This window comes from Medicago sativa, chromosome 3 (assembly GCF_051527215.1).
Source record: "Medicago sativa cultivar Bolivia chromosome 3, Bolivia_mono, whole genome shotgun sequence".
Taxonomy (NCBI): Eukaryota; Viridiplantae; Streptophyta; class Magnoliopsida; order Fabales; family Fabaceae; genus Medicago; species Medicago sativa.
The window spans coordinates 59,337,645-59,354,619 of NC_140751.1; the positions used below are offsets into that span (position 1 = coordinate 59,337,645).

Here is a 16,975-nt window from a genome sequence, read left to right on the forward strand (position 1 = left end):
AACATGAAAAACAAAGTCACTTCAATTAATAGAATTTCTAAATTACATGTACAACTCCAAAAAGAATAATTACACTTTGATATTTACTAAAAGTAATAATATATTTTTCCAACCAAATAGAAGAGATCTTATACAATGGATTAATTATTTTGAAGATGCGTGCTTGGTTGAAGAGCTATGTATTTTCCAAAGGGTATAGCAATAGATGTAATTTAATGCAATTCATGGTTCCTAACAAAAAAATTTGAATTTCAAATTGAAGAAGTGTTGGAAGGAAATAGTGCATAATTAGGGTTAGCACTTAGCAATTAATGTGAATCGTTTGGAGGGAATTTTCTAGGTTTAGCTCTTGCAAAAATTAGGATAGCCGAGTTTGCATGGAAATTAGGGTATTTTATTTGTAAACGTATTAAATAAGTGTACAACAACTTGTCAAAAAAAAGTCTACAAAAACAATAGATATATACAAACGATGACACAACTGTATAGGACTGAAAAGCTCATCAGTGAGGAGAAATATTAGGGATTGCTGCATTTTAGATCGAATTTGTTAGGTTCAATTGTTGCTAACCTAATGCAGCATTTTAGAGGGAAATTATTAGGTTAAGTTGCTGCAGACCTAATAAAATTAATAAATAAAAATTTCCTTAAAAAAAAGTGTACAAAATATTGTCAAAAAAAAGGCATGCAATTGGTGTGATGCATTTTTTTAGTATTAAATAAGTGTACAAAATATTTCCTTAAAAAAAAAGTGTACAAAATATTGTAAAAAAAAGGCTTGAAATTGGTGCGATGCATTTTTTTAGTATTAAATAAGTGAACAAAATATTGTCAAAAAAAAAGGCAAGATGATAGGAATTAAATTGGTGCGATGCATTTTTTTAGATGAAATTTGTTAGGTTGAATCCTTATTTATTAATTTTGTTACGTCTGCAGCAACTCAACCTAATTTTTTCCCGCTCATTTGCTTTATTAGGTTTTCAATTATTTAATCTAACAAATTTCATCTAAAAAAATGCATTGCACACCAATTTCATTCCTATCCGCTTGCCTTTTTTTTTTGAAGAAAATATTTTCTACCATATCAATGATCTTACGGGTTAAAGATTATTTATTGGTCTCTATTATAGTCGAGAAAACTCGTGCGACGCAAGGGTTTAAAGTCTAGTTACTGCTAACCTAATACAGCAAATGAGCGCGAAAATATTAGGTTAAATTGCTGCAGACCTAACAAAATTAATAAATAAGGATTTAACCTAACAAATTCCATCTAAAAAAAATGCATCGCACCAATTTCATTCCTATCCTCTTGCCTTTTTTTTTTTTACAATATTTTGTAAACATATTTAATACTAAAAAAATGCATCGCACCAATTTCATGCGTTTTTTTTTGACAATATTTTGTACACTTTTTTTTTAAGGAAATATTTTGTACACCTATTTAATACTAAAAAAATGCATCGCACCAATTTCATGCCTTTTTTTGACAATATTTTGTACACTTTTTTTTTTAAGGAAATCTTTATTTATCCTTATTTATTAATTTTATTAAGTCTGCAGCAACTTAACCTAATTTTTTCCTCCACTAATCCCTTATTAGGTTTGCAACAACTCAATCCTAAAATTTTGGCTCTAAATTTGCATCATTAGTTTGTGGGTATCCATGCTACCTCAACAAAAGCCCTAATATTTTCCTCTTTTTTTTCTTTCCTTTATTTATTAATACTTATTTATTAATTTTATTAGATCTGCAGCAACTTAACATAATAATTTCCCTCTAAAATGCTGCATTAGGTTAGCAGCAATTTAACCTAACAAATTCCCTCTAAAATGCAGCAATCCCTAATATTTCTCCTCACTGATGAGCTTTTCATTCCTATCCTGTTGTGTCATCGTTTGTATATATCTATTGTTTCTATAGACTTTTTTTTAACAAGATGTTGTACACTTATTTAATACGTTTACAAATAGAATACCCTAATTTCCATGCAAACTCGGCTAAAAATGTTATTTCACACGCTTTCACTTTGACAACAAATTACAAATCAAACAAAAATCATTAATTAGGAAATTCATTGTATTTAATTTCATGACGAATTTTTTTATATTTAAGTTATACAACAATTGTATAATTTTGCTAACTTAATAACGGGTACGAATTCCTACGTGTCTGGGTATTTAAAAATGTTTATTTTATTTTATGTGTCTTAATAAATTTACAAAATCCAGTTAATTTCATCCGCTTATGCATCTATTGATTTACATGTACTTAAAATATGTTTTTTATTCTATTTGTGTGTACCTCCTAAGATATTCGTCCCGTACTGATCAATGGTCATTTTATTTGCGGATACCACACATACCGAATTTCACTCATCCTTAATTATATGTCTAACCCGGGCAACGCTGGGTAAATAAACTAGTTATTTATTAATTTTATTAGGTCTGCAGCAACTTAACCTAATAATTTCCCTCTAAAATGCTGCATTAGGTTAGCAACAATTTTATTTTATTTTATGGTAAAGGAAGTTACAGCTATAGCTGTAACCCCATATATATTACTAAGGTTAGCAACATTTTTTTTTTTGTCAGGTAGCCTAGTGGCTAGAATTCACCTTATAAACTGAATAAGTGGGGTGTCCGGGGTTCGAACCCCGTGTAACAACCTAATTCTATTAAAGCAATAAAACATGCGAATATATGCATATATATATAAATATATAAATATATAATATCTCAGCAGTCTCAGCGGAACAAACATATAACTCCTCAAATACATGTCATGGTCAGAATACATCAACATATAAATCCTCCAAGTCCTAAACACATGGACAATAAAATCAAATCAACACCAGACATAAGACACTAAAGCCTAATCAGAGTCTGTCCTAGACTCTAAGACACGACAGCGGAGAAGCTCCCGCCATCCAAACATCCACCAAGCAATCACCAAGTGACTAATCCTGCACAGCGTCTACCCATCCATACAGACAAGTAGGCGCGGAAACCATTGGGGGTGAGCATTACATTAATCATAATCAACAAGTCACAATTTGATATAAATAATCCAATTAAAATCCCAGATAGTTTGCATGAATAGTTAACATCAATAATTACATTCATACAACAAATTCAACATCACAACTAGCACTCATCAAACATGTTCATCACCAACAAACAACGTTCACATACCACAACAAGACACTATGTCAATATGCAATGCGCCTATACTCGACACATATATGCATGTGGTACCAAATCTCCTCAAGGTCGTCACCCATGATGCGACAAAAACATCATATGTAAGAGTCCATCTCCTCTTACAATTCACCTATGTAAAGTCCATCTCCTTTACATTTCAACAGATGACTCAATATGATTATGACGCATGGACATACAAGTAAATACCCAATAATGCAAAAACTCCAACAATTATATCACCAACAACAATGTAAAAGTCCATCTCCTTTCACGTTAATCAACTCAACAACAATTACATTAACAAGTATTCCCGTCCACACAATCAATCAAATCATAATTCAACTAAGAGTCATCATCACATTATCATCAACATACATCTACATCAATGCACAATATACCTCCACATTCCATATACTTCATAATTAAATAAAATGGCACAACACATCATTTCATGATAAATATCATATTCAACCTTCAACAAATCATCCACATAACCTCAATTAATCCTATAAAACCATTCATGAAAGATTTATAAGGAAATCGGTTTAAAAGAACCATTTTCAACAAGTTCGTCTCTCAAAATCACAACATTAGAAATAATTAAGCAATTGAGCCAAAACCAACTAAACAAGTTCCAATGCCTCAACTAAGCATAACTCTAGGCCACATATGAGTGCAGTAGAGGATACCTTGGCGTTTCACCGGCTAAACAACGAAATCATGAAAATCACAAAGTTCGTCTCACTTTATCATTTTTACAAAAGAAATTCCACTTTCAAAGAAAAACATGTCAAGACTTGATGAAACCAATCATAACCATTTTTAGAAATCATGTAAACAATATACAACCTTAATCCTACTTCAATTTTCGAAGAAAAACGAGTTTCCAGAAAAATCGGCGTTCTTGGACCATTTTTCAAAAGTTAAGAGAATTTCACAAATCCAAGTCCAATTTGATTCAAATGATGTTCCAGTAGGTTTAATTGTATAAACAAAGGTTAAACAAGTCAAAAGAAACATTTCAGAAAGCCCGGATTGGTCCCAAAGTGCACGAAACGAAAAATCAAAGGTGGCTGAACCTATGCAGGTTCGCTTAAGCGAAGCCCCTGTTCGCTTAAGCGAACTCAAGTCAAAACCAGCATGTTGGTTCGCTTACGCGTTCGCTTAAGCGAACCTTCATGGTTCTGCAGCAAAAATGTTACGGGTTCTACCCCTTTTCACCCCAAAATCCCAATTTTGATCATCCCAAACCCCAAAACTCAATCCCAAAGATGTTTATAGGTCATATATGTCCCAAACCACTTAAACATGCATAAGTTTGGAAATTGAAACATCAACACATCAAAAATTCATCAATTCACCAACACTTCTCAACTTTCAACAACAACAACAATTTCATCATCAGTTCACCAATTTAATGATACCCAATGAATCAATTCAACAGCAACATATCTAACAACAACAACAACAATAACATTGGAACATGAATTCATCATCAATCTAGCAACAACAACATTATTCATCCTCAATTTCATACACAAACTCATCATGTTCATAACTACCCATTTTAACATACAAATTCAACAACAACAACACAATTATCATTCAATTCATGTACATAATCATATCATCACAATTAAGCACGAATTTCTACAACTAAATTCAAATTAACCACTTAATGAAAGAATTAGGGTAGAATCTACAACTATTAATTATGATTAAAGCCTAACCCCCTTATCTCAATTCTTCAAAATCAACACTAGGGCTTCACTTTAGCTCCAATCCTTGAAGCTTGACCTCCCTCTAGCTCTCTCTCTAGTTTCCTCTTCAAACCCTTATCTTCTCTCTATCTCTATCTCTTCTCAATTGCAAATGTTGGTGAAAAACCCTATTTCTCTACTAACAAGAGTTTATATAGGTTCACCTAGTTGGGCTTAACTCACAATGCCTTAATGTGCCTAACCCATTTCTATTATAACCCAAAATGTTACTACTCACTTAACGGTAAAATGTAATACTAACGGTTACCTACCGGTAATAAAATGAATTACTACAATTCCCTAGCTCTTAGTAAAATAACAACTCTCACTAAGCACTAAAAATAATCCTCACAAAATTACTAAATTACCCCCACTCATAAAATGGCCAAAATACCCCTAAGTCCAAAATGACTAAAATACCCTTCTAACACCGAATTCTACCATTCCCGACCAAAAATACATACCGAGGCAAACAATCACATAAGAGCACATATAACACACATAAATAAATAATAAAATAAATCTAACGAAAAATCGGGCTGTTACAACTCTCCCCCACTAAAAAAAATTTTCGCCCTCGAAAATTACCTGAAGGAAACAACTCTGGGTACGCAACCCTCATCCTACTCTCTGATTCCCAATTGGCACTCTCACCAGTCGGTCCAACCCAAATCACTTTAACCAAAATGATCTCCTTGCCACACAAACGCTTCACCTCACGATCTTCAATCCTAACTGGCCAAGTCTCAACGGTCAAATTATCTCTTACTTCCAAATCATCCACTTGAATCACATGAGACGCATCATACACGTACTTCTGCAACTGAGACACATGAAACACATCATGAAGATTCGACAAAGATGGTGGTAACGCAATCCGATACGCTACAATCCCAACCTTCTAAATAATCTCAAATGGTCCAACAAAACGAGGAGTCAACTTCCGACACTTCAAAGTACGACCAACACCAGTTACATGATTCACTCTCAAAAACACATGATCACCAACCTGAAACTCAATGTCCTTCCTCCTCTTATCATGATAACTCTTCTGCCTACTCTGAGACGTTTTCATCTTCTCTTGAATCATCTTAACCTTTTCCGTAGTCTCTTGTACAACTTTCGGTCCTAACAAAGCACTTTCACCTGACTCATACCAACACAACGGAGTCCTACACCTCCGACCATACAAAGCCTCAAACGGTGCCGTTCCGATACTAGAATGAAAATTGTTGTTGTAAGTAAACTCAATCAACGATAAACATTCAACCCAACTGACACCTTGTTCCAACACACAAGCTCTCAACAAATCTTCCAAACTCTGAATAGTCCTCTCTATCTGACCATCAGTCTGGGGACGATAAGCAGAACTCAACCTCAACTTAGTTCCCAAAGCAACTTGCAAACTCTCCCAAAACTTAGAAGTAAACCTCGGATCCCGATCCGACACAGTACTAGAAGGAATACCATGCAATCTAACAATTTGCTCAATGTAGATCTCAGCCAAATTCGCAACAGACATACCGATCTTGATAGGAACAAAATGTGCAGACTTCGTCAGCCGATCAACAATCACCCAAATCGAATTGAAACCCTTAACAGTCTTCAGCAACGCTCCGACAAAATCCATAAAGATACTATCCCACTTCCACTCTGGCACAAACAACGGTTGCATCAAACCCGACGGTCTCTGATGTTCAATCTTAGACTTCTGACAAACTAAACAAGCATAAACAAACTCTGCAATCTCCTTCTTCATTCCAGGCCACCAAAACAACCTCTTCAAATCCTGATACATCTTAGTCGCTTCTGGATGAATACTCAAACTACTTCTGTGACCTTCTTCCAAAATCCGTCTCTTAAGCTCAAGAACATCTGGTACACAAACACGATCACGAAACATCAAAACACCGTGCTCATCCAATCTAAAGTCTCCACCTTTACCTTGGTTAACCAACACCACACGATCTACAAGTTCCAAATCTTCCTTCTGACCATTCTTGATCTCTTCCAAGATATTACTCGTCAGCTTCAACATTTCCAACCTCACACCCTCCAGTGTCAACTCACTAACCAAACTCAAACCTCGAAACTGCTCAATCAACTCCAACTCCTTAACCATCAAAGCAGACATATGCAACGACTTCCTACTCAAAGCATCAGCAACAACAATCACCTTACCAGGGTGATAACTCAACTGAAAATCAAAATCCTTAAGAAACTACAACCATCTTCTCTGCCTCATATTCAATTCCTTCTAATCAAACAGGTACTTCAAACTCTTGTGGTCACTGAACACCTCAAACTTAAAACCATACAAATAATGCCTCCAAATCTTCAACACATACACAACAGCCGCTAATTTCAAGTCATGAGTCGGATAATTCTTCTCATGCACTTTCAACTGCCTCGAAGCATAAGCCACAACCTGACGATTCTGCATAAGCACACCACCAAGACCCATCTTAGAAGCATCACAATACACAACAAACGATTCCTTCGGATTCGGCAAAATAAAAACTGGAGCTGAAGTCAACCTCTTCTTCAACTCTTGGAAACTCTTCTCACACTTAGCATCCCAAACATAAGTTTGTCCTTTCCTAGTCAACTGCGTTAATGGCAACGCCAACTTAGAGAATCCCTCAATGAACCTCCGATAATAACCTGCCAAACCAAGAAAGCTTCTAACTTCAATAACAGACTTAGGTGATTTCCATTGCAGCACTGCATCAACCTTCGACGGATCCACAGCAATACCACCTTTAGAAATCACATGACAAGGAAACTCACTTCCCGCAACCAGAACTCACACTTCCACAACTTAGCAAACAACTTCTTCTCCTTCAATACACCCAACATAATCCTCAAATGCTCGGCATGCTCTTCTTCTAACTTCGAATACACCAAAATATCATCTATAAACACCACCACAAAACGGTCCAGAAAAGGATGAAATATTCTATTCTTATATTCCATGAGGACACCTGACGCATTAGATACTCCAAATGGCATCACCGAATACTCATAGTGTCCATACCTCGTTTGGAACGCAGTTTTGGATATATCTTCCGCCTTTACTCTAATTTGATGATATCTTGATCTCAAATCAATCTTGTTGAACACCTCCGCACCAACCAATTGATCCATCAAATCATCAATCCTCGGAAGCGGATACCGATTCTTGATTGTCACCTTATTCAACTGCCGATAATCCACACACAACCTCATGCTTCCAGCCTTCTTCTTAACCAACAACATTGGAGCACCCCACGGAGAAACACTAGGCCTGATAAACTGCTTCTCGTGCAACTCTTCCAACTGCTTCTTCAATTCACCCAACTCTGATGTAGACATCCGATACTGCGCAATCGAAATAGGACTCGTTCCTGGTACCAAATCAATTGCAAACTCAACTTTCCTCTCCGACGGTAACTCTGTAATGTCGTCCGGAAAAACTTCTGGAAACTCTTGCACTACCGGCAAATCACCAACTCCTTTCTCACTACTTTCCTTCAAGGAAGCAAACATCATGAACACACTAGCTTCACCGTCCAAAGACTTCTTCACTTGTTCCGCGGTCAAGAACTTCTCACCCATATCAGCTACCGGCTTAGAAAACGTTACACTCTTGGTCAAACAATTAATGTTAACACCAAAACTTAACATCCAATCCATACCAAAAATCACGTCCATATGCTTCAACGGAAGACACACAAGATCCAACTCAAAATCAACGTTACCAAAACTAACAGGACACTTAGCACATACTAAGGAAGTAGTCACCGAACCACTAGCTGGGGTGTCGATAACCATCCCTCGCGACAACGAAGTCACAACCAAACCCAAATGCTCAACACAACTAGCCGCGATAAAAGAATGAGTAGCACCAGTATCAATAATTGCAATCAAAGGAGTACTATTGATAAAACACATACCTCGGATGAGATTATCCGGATGCTCCACCTCTTCCGCATTCAATGCAAACACCTTCCCCGCCGCCTTCTTCGGCTTGGTACACTTAGTACTGATGTGCCCCTTCTCACCACAATTGTAGCAAGTGATCTCCTTCTCCATATAAGTACACCCAATTGCCTTGTGACCCGCTTTCCCACACTTGTAGAATCTATCACCATTCTTGCAATCACTAGCAAAATGACTCAATGTGCCACACTTGAAGCACTAGACTTCAGCAACATTCAACTTGGAGCCTCCACCACTTTCTTTCTTCTTTCCCTTGTCCTTGTTGTATGGTTTCCCAAATCCATGACACTTTCCTTTCTTCTCATTCTGAGCCTTGTAATGATTAGCCTTAACCCTCCCGGCGTCATCAAACATACGACACTTATGCACCAAAGTGTCAAAGTCACGGATCTCCTGAATACACATGTACAGATAGATGTCGGGCCTCAAACCGCTTTCAAACTTTACACACTTGGAAACCATCGCATCCTCCGCATTGATGTACGGACAAAACCTCGAAAGCTCTTCAAACTTTGCAACATACTCAGCCACTGAACGGTTCTCTTGCTTCAAGTTCAAGAATTCCACTTCCTTCTTAGTCCTCAAATCCTCAGGAAAGTACTTCCCCAAAAACTCAGTCTTGAACCTTGCCCAAGTCACAGCTCCACCACCGGCCACAAGCCTTTTCTTAGCATTGGTCCACCAATACTAAGCCTCCTCAGCAAGCATATGAGTAGTCAATATGACCTTCTGATCCTCACTAGTCACCATAGCACGAAAGATCCTCTCCATGCCTTGCATCCATGTCTGAGCTCCATCCGGATCATACCTACCCTTGAACGTCGGCGGACTGTTTTACAAGAAACGATCAAACCTCCGCTCCTCAGCTTCTCCAGGATCACGATGACCAACCGCCGCCTGCTCGTTAGCTGAGCCAACACCTGAGCCATCGAAGCCAAAGCCTGTGCAATCGCCGCATCATCTCTACCACCAGTCATCTCACTTCTTCACAAAACCAATCAACAGATAAGAGCAATGGCACAACAAACAAGTACCGAAGGTAACTCATTACCATTCGCGTACAAACAGGAAAATTCAACAGATACTAGTCCGGACAAGACTGACCACGGCTCTGATACCAACTTGTAACGACCTAATTCTATTAAAGCAATAAAACATGCGAATATAGCAAATATTCAAGAATTAGACGCTACGTCTCAACTAAACAATAACTTGCATGCATATATATATATATATATATATATACATATAATATCTCAGCAGTCTCAGCGGAACAAACATATAACTCCTCAAATACATGCCATGGTCAGAATACATCAACATATAACTCCTCCAAGTCCTAAACACATGGACAATAAAATCAAATCAAAACCAGACATAAGACACTAAAGCCTAATCAGAGCCTGTCCTAGACTCTAAGACACGACAGCAGAGAAGCTCCCGCCATCCAAACATCCACCAAGCACTCGCCAAGCGACTAATCCTGCACAGCGTCTACCCATCCATACAGACAAGTAGGCGGCAAAACCACTGGGGGTGAGCATTACATTAATCATAATCAATAAATCACAATTTGATATAAATAATCCAATTAAAATCCCAGATAGTTTGCATGAATAGTTAACATCAATAATTACATTCATACAACAAATTCAACATCACAACTAGCACTCATCAAACATGTTCATCACCAACAAACAACGTTCACATACCACAACAAGACACTATGTCAATATGCAATGCGCCTATACTCGACACATATATGCATGTGGTACACCAAATCTCCTCAAGGTCGCCATCCATGATGCGACAAAAACATCATATGTAAGAGTCCATCTCCTCTTTCAATTCACCTATGTAAAGTCCATCTCCTTTACATTTCAACATATGACTCAATATGATTATGATGCATGGACATACAAGTAAATACCCAATAATGCAAAAACTCCAACAATTATATCACCAACAACAATGTAAAAGTCCATCTCCTTTCACGTTAATCAACTCAACAACAATTGCATTAACAAGTATTCACGTCCACACAATCAATCAAATCATAATTCAATTAAGAGTCATCATCACATTATCATCAACATACATCTACATCAATTCACAATATACCTCCACATTCCATATACTTTATAATTAAGTAAAATGGCATAACACATCATTTCATGATAAATATCATATTCAACCTTCAACAAATCATCCACATAACCTCAATTAATCATATAAAACCATTCATGAAAGATTTATAAGGAAATCGGTTTAAAAGAACCATTTTCAACAAGTTCGTCTCTCAAAATCACAACATTAGAAATAATTAAGCAATTGAGCCAAAACCAAGTAAACAAGTTCCAATTCCTCAACTAAGCATACATCTAGGCCACATATGAGTGCAGTAGAGGATACCTTGGCGTTTTACCGGCTAAACAACGAAATCATGAAAATCACAAAGTTCGTCTCACTTTATCATTTTTACAAAAGAAATTCCACTTTCAAAGCAAAACATGTCAAGACTTGATGAAACCAAACACAAACATTTTTAGAAATCATGTAAACATCATTCAACCTTAATCCTACTTCAATTTCCGAAGAAAAACGAGTTTCCGAAAAAATCAGCGTTCTTGGACCATTTTTCAAAAGTTAAGAGAATTTCACAAATCCAAGTCCAATTTGATTCAAATGAAATTCCAGTAGGTTTAATTGTATAAACAGAGGTTAAACAAGTCAAAAGAAACATTTTAGAAAGCCCGGATTGGTCCCCAAGTGCACGAAACGAAAAATCAAAGGTGGCTGAACCTGTGCAGGTTCGCTTAAGCGAAGCCCCTGTTCGCTTAAGCGAACTCAAGTCAGAACCAGCATGTTGGTTCGCTTAAGCGTTCGCTTATCGTTTGCTTAAGCGAACCTTCATGGTTCTGCAGCAAAAATGTTACGGGTTCTACCCCTTTTCACCCCAAAATCCCAATTTTGATCATCCTAAACCCCAAAACTCAATCCCAAAGATGTTTATAGGTCATATATGTTCCAAAACACTTAAACATGCATAAGTTTTGAAATTGAAACATCAACACATCAAAAATTCATCCATTCACCAACACTTCTCAACTTTCAACAACAACAACAATTTCATCATCAATTCACCAATTTAATGATATCCAGTGCATCAATTTAACAACAACATATCTAACAACAACAACAACAATAACATTGGAACATGAATTCATCATCAATCTAGCAACAACATTATTCATCCTCAGTTTCATACAAAAACTTATCATGTTCATAACTACCCATTTTAACATACAAATTCAACAAGAACAACACAATTATCATTCAATTCATGTACATAATCATATCATCACAATTAAGCACGAATTTCTACAACTAAATTCAAATTAACCACTTAATGAAAGAATTAGGGTAGAATCTACAACTATTAATTATGATTAAAGTCTAACCTCCTTACCTCAATTCTTCAAAATCAACACTAGGGCTTCACTTTAGCTCCAATCCTAGCTCCAATCCTTGAAGCTTGACCTCCCTCTAGTTCTCTCTCTAGCTTCCTCTTCAAACCATTATCTTCTCTCTATCTCTATCTCTTCTCAATTGCAAATGTTGGTGAAAAACCCTATTTCTCTACTAACAAGAGTTTATATAGGTTCACCTAGTTGGGCTTAACTCACTATGCCTTAATGAGACTAACCCATTTCTATTCTAACCCAAAATGTTACTACTCACTTAACGGTAAAATGTAATACTAACGGTCACCTACCGGTAATAAAATGAATTACTACAACTCCCTAGCTCTTAGTAAAATAACAACTCTCACTAAGCACTAAAAATAATCCTCACAAAATTACTAAATTACCCCCACTCATAAAATGACCAAAATACCCCTAAGTTCAAAATGACTAAAATACCCTTCTAACACCGAATTCTACCATTCCCGACCAAAAATACACACAGAGGCAAACAATCACATAAAAGCACATATAACACACATAAATAAATAATAAAATAAATCTAACGAAAAATCGGGTTGTTACACCTCGGCCCCTGCATATAATAATGCATTGTCCTACCAATTGAGCTATGCTCACGGGACAGGTTAGCAACAATTTAACCTAACAAATTTCATCTAAAATGTAGCAACCCCAATTATTTCTCCACACTGATGAGCTTTTCATTCCTATCATGTTTGTGTCATCGTCTGTATATATCTATTGTTTATGTAGACCCTTTTTTGACAAGTTGTTGTACCCTTATTTAATACGTTTTCATGCAAACTCGGGTACCCTAATTTTTGCAACAACTAAACCTAGAAAATTCCCTCCAAATGATTCACATTAATTGCTAAGTGCTAACTATAATTATGTACTATTTCCTTCCAACACTTCTTCAATTTGAAATTCAAAAAAATTTGTTAGGAACCGTGAATTGCATTAAATTACATCTATTGCTATACCCTTTGGAAAATACATAGCTCTTCAACCAAGCACACATCTTCAAAATAATTAATCCATTGTATAAGATCTCTTCTATTTGGTTGGATATGATATGTATTTGGTTGGAAAAATATATTATTATTTTTAGTAAATATCAAAGTGTAATTATTCTTTTTAGAGTTGTACTTGTAATTTAGAAATTCTATTAATTGAAGTGACTTTGTTTTTCATATTAGTAGAAATTTAAAACAATATTAGAAGTCAATTTTTGATGTTTAACTATAAAAATAATAAATAAAATTGACTCGTGCAACAATATAATATTGTATTCTTTTTATCTTTTTCTTTATAATTTTTTTAAAAAAATGAGAAGATAATGCCACAATAATATATTGTGAGAAAATAAAATAACATTCTTTAATTGATTAGTTTTTCAAAACTAAAATGTAAAATTTGATAAGATTCAAATGTCATTGAAGGACGTAGTAAGACAAATTTGATCGTAATATTGTATCTCTAATATTCTAATTTGCGTTTATTGATCGATTCATGATCTTACGGGATAAAGATTATTATAGTCGACAAGACCCGTGCGTCGCACAGGTCAAAAGTCTAGATGCATATTATATGCATGGGCCAAGGTTCGAACCCTGGACACTTCACTTCTCCACAATTAAATTGCGTGAGCTCTAGCCACTGGCTACTTGACAACAAAAAAAATCAAATTCCATTAGAAGTTTTATTTATTACTTTAATACCCTTTTGCCTAATGTCATCAACATCACCACACATGCTTATCTAAAAAATAAAAACATCATCACTAATCAGAACCCACTAAAATTGAAGGCAATTTCTAATTGTGCCATTTATTCTCTTCAAATTACTTGGACATACGTTGAAATTGGGAAATACAATGTCTTTCTTCACTGATACTGGAAACACACACCTCATCTATTGACAGCCATCAGCATTGCAATCAAGTATCTTTTAAGAGGAAAAATTGAGAGAAAGATGCACACAAATAGACATAGGGTGGTTAGTTTAGAGGGCAATTGAAGATGCACACAAATTTCTAATATCAACAATGGCGATTATGGTGATGTAAACGAATGAAAAATGAAGACATATGCAAGGAAAAAGGTATTATAGTAATGAACTTAGTGTCTAATGGAGATTAACTACAAAATTTAATTGAAAATTTCAAAATGGACTAAATATATCATATTATTATCCCACAAGGGAAGGAAGTGCGCGTTTTAAAACAAGAGGGGAGGGGAGTGTAATATTACAATCATTTAAGGGAGGGGAGTGTATTTTACTAAAAAAAGGCTAATTATCCATGAACATCCTTTTTTCATACATACGACTTTATACACACCTTCATTAACCAATCACACACTGCCATCTATCTAAGTGGGTCCCACAAAAAAAACTCAACTCTTTTTACTCTCTCACTCTCTCTCTCTCTCCCCTCCATCTCTTTCATCCACCTCTTCTCTCTCTCAAGTTGTTTCCTCTTCTCTCTCAACAGACCGCCCCACCATCACCGTCGTGCCTGACCTCCATCACCGTCGGCAACCACCATCTCCGCCGTATCAGATCTAAAACGACAGCAACAACGACGACCGTATCAGATCTACTACTCTTTCTTCTTCTTCTTTTTTTTTGGCCTACTCTGTCGTACCATCCTCCTCTTCTCCTTCGTCCGTCCTCCTGTCATCACCGCTGTCGTCCACTCCTCGTCCTCCCTTTTCCTCTTCTTTTTCTTTTTTATCTTGTCATTTTTTTGGTTTTTTTATTATTAAAAGAAACTATTTTTAGGGCGGCACTGACGGCGGGTGCGTCGTGAAGTCGCCGGCGTAGTGGAAAGAGGGTAGAAGGCGGTGGTGTGATGATGACAGTGGTGGTCAGAGGTGGAGGAGGGAGGAGATGATTAGAGAAATAGGGAGAGACAAATGAAGGAAGAGAGAGAGAAAAGAGGGTGGAGAAGTTGACAGAATTGCCCCTTAATTTTTACAAATGGACAAAATTACCCCATGCCACATAAGGGGTGTGCTGTGGGGTTTGCAACATGGGGATGTCTACCAATCACCACTCAAAAAAATATTATAAGATATATTCAAAGTTATGGATACAAGAAATACGATGACTTCTATCTAGATAAGGGTTAGTGCAATTTTTTTTTGTGGTTGTCGGGGTTTGAACGTCGAACCTTACATATATTATGCATTGTCCCTACCAACTGAGCTAAACTCACGAGGACAAGAGTTAGTGCAATTAAGCCTAAAGAAAATAACCTATTTCAGTATTTTTGGATTGACTTTTTCTCTTTTCCAAAATGTCCTCAATTTTCAATACAAATGTAACAAATAGATGAGAATAAACTTAAATATTAAAAAAATGTAACAAACACGATATGAATATATATATATATATATATATATATATGTCTGATTTTTTTTCCTTTATCATTTAAAAAGTGTAACAAACTAAATGAATATATTTATAATTATTTTTCCATTATCTAAATTATACTCTTAAACAACTTTTATAATAAAGATTGTCGTTGATATCATTAAAAAAAAGAATTTAGATTATATTTTTGTGTTATATTGTTGGTGTCATTGAAAATTGAAATAGATAATCATGGTTAGTTTGACTTATTATAACAAACATTTATTCTTTTAGTTTTAATCAAAATCAAAATATCATAAAAAACACATTTTATAATTTTTAAACTTTAGCTCAATAAACAGAACAGAAAGACAGAACGTAAGTGTCCGTCTTTTCGCTAGTACAGTATAAAACTAAAGAAAACAAATATATAAAGATCCTAAAGTTTGAGAATAATATATTAGTATTATAGAAATTTGAAAAGTTTGAATGGACTGTGATTTCTGCACTCTGCTGGTCCATTTTTAACTCTCTCCCTGTTTGCTCTGGAAAAAGTCACTATGATTTTTTCTCAATCTACCTCGGCTCAGTTTGATAAACCACCAAAAAGAGCTTTTAGCTTTTAGCTTCTAGCTTATAAGCTCATTTGACAAAAACAGCTCTGTTTGGTAACACTTTTTTACAACGAGCTTATAGCTTATTTCAGGAGCTTATAAGCTATTTTTCAGAAGCTACTTCAAGTAGCTTTTGAGCTTATAGCTTATAGCTTCTATTTTTTTTCCATTTTTGCCCTTATTACTTTATAGCTTATACTTTCTTTCTTACGTAAACAACACCTTTATAATTTTTTTGTTTTGCTTTGAAAGAGCTTATAATTTTCGTTGTTAGTATAATATATAATTTTATTATTATTAGTTTTATAATTTAAATGAATAGATAGAAACATTATTATTAACTTTTTTTATAAAGTATAAAATTAAAATAAACATAAATAATAATCGCTGCAGGAAAAAATTAATTTATTAATAATAATATATAAAATAATATTTTAAATTAATTATTTAAATTACTAATTTTTAAGTATCTTAAAATTTCTTAAAAAGAAAGTATTTGAAGTATTAATTGATATAAATTTTATTAAGAATGTCCTTTTATGTCATTTTACTTTTATAAGCTAGTTGAACCGCTAAT

The 16,975-nt window shown here is 35.2% G+C and overlaps 1 protein-coding gene across 1 annotated transcript in view; it reads right to left on the reverse strand.

Moving 5' to 3' along the window:
* Positions 1-16,975, reverse strand: part of LOC146938682 (TMV resistance protein N-like) — a 94,952-nt gene that overhangs the window by 38,799 nt on the left and 39,178 nt on the right. The gene's annotated exons all lie outside the window — the stretch shown is intronic.